Below are 1102 nucleotides of genomic sequence, written 5' to 3'. Positions count from 1 at the left end.
ATGTAATTGGGAGAGAATTGCCAAATTATTTATATTTTTCAAAATAAATTATTACTCATTTTTGCTAGCTTTGGGGGCTCGACTGGGAAAACATATCCCGGTTTTGAGTGTCTTGACCAGAATGAATTGATTGTCGATTAACAAAAAAAATAAAAAATAAAATATATATATATATATATATATATATATATATATATATATATATACCGAGGGTTGGGGACATCTGCTTTAAAGCGCTTGGCCACATTACCTAGAAGCCTCAACTTCAATTTAAGATGCAGATGCCAAGTGCCTGCTGCGGCCCTGCAACAGGATTTGCGAGCATTTGTTTCTCATTTGGTTTAGGACTCTCTGTATTTAACGATCAAATCAGGGAGAGCGCAGACACACTTCCCCGTTCTTACAAACTATGCAGTCAAAATTGCCGCATTTGGAGAACTCGCAGGGGTCAACACGACCCTCAGTGCAATGGGCACACCTCACACTTGGTGAACCACCTTCGTGATCACGTTGTCTCCCCTGTCAAGTAAGTATGACTTCTTAGGCCAGGGCACGCGACCACTTATTTTACATCCTCTCTGTTAGATGATGGTGCCATTTGTAAACTGGCGAATGACGTGATGGTACTAGTGGGTTAGAAGTGTGTGTGTACTACTCACTGGGCATAAGAGGTCATGCCAATGAGCTAATGCGACAAGCCTCTGGTGATGGTCGCAACCTGGGTTTGACTCACTGGAACTGGTGAGCAGTAGAGCAAATGTTTTTCGGTCAAGTGTCCGTCTGGCTGTCCTGAAGGCATTGTTTTCTTTTGCAAGACGTGCCATAAAAAACTGAGCAGTGCTCATAAGCCAAACAGCATCTGAGCGGTCCTAGCTGTGTTTTATTGAATTTGCATTTCAATTGACCAACATTGGAAGGTGCACTAGTCCCAGATATATTGCAATACCAGTTGATGCGCAGAGTGGGGAGAGCAAGCTCTGTACCCCATCTTCCTGTTCCAAAAAGTAATTTCATATTAAGTCCCTCAATAGTGATGTATCAGATATTTACCTGATAAGAACAAATACTACACCTAATCTTAGCCAAAAGACCGAGAAGCGTC

At 41.9% G+C, this 1102-nt stretch overlaps 2 non-coding genes across 2 annotated transcripts; both read right to left on the bottom strand.

Annotated features, from left to right (window-relative positions):
- Nucleotides 1-369: 369 nt before the first annotated feature.
- On the bottom strand, nt 370-534 carry LOC147045681 (U1 spliceosomal RNA). The gene has a single exon (XR_015068392.1). It is a non-coding gene; the product is annotated as a U1 spliceosomal RNA (small nuclear RNA).
- Nucleotides 535-912: 378 nt separating this feature from the next.
- On the bottom strand, nt 913-1102 carry LOC147045680 (U2 spliceosomal RNA). The gene has a single exon (XR_015068399.1). It is a non-coding gene; the product is annotated as a U2 spliceosomal RNA (small nuclear RNA).

The sequence above is a fragment of the Syngnathus leptorhynchus genome, chromosome 15 (assembly GCF_054491065.1).
Source record: "Syngnathus leptorhynchus isolate UIUO chromosome 15, UIUO_Slep, whole genome shotgun sequence".
In the NCBI taxonomy this organism is placed as follows: Eukaryota; Metazoa; Chordata; class Actinopteri; order Syngnathiformes; family Syngnathidae; genus Syngnathus; species Syngnathus leptorhynchus.
Note: the sequence above shows the minus strand (reverse complement) of the source record. Positions and strands in the feature narration are given on the sequence as shown.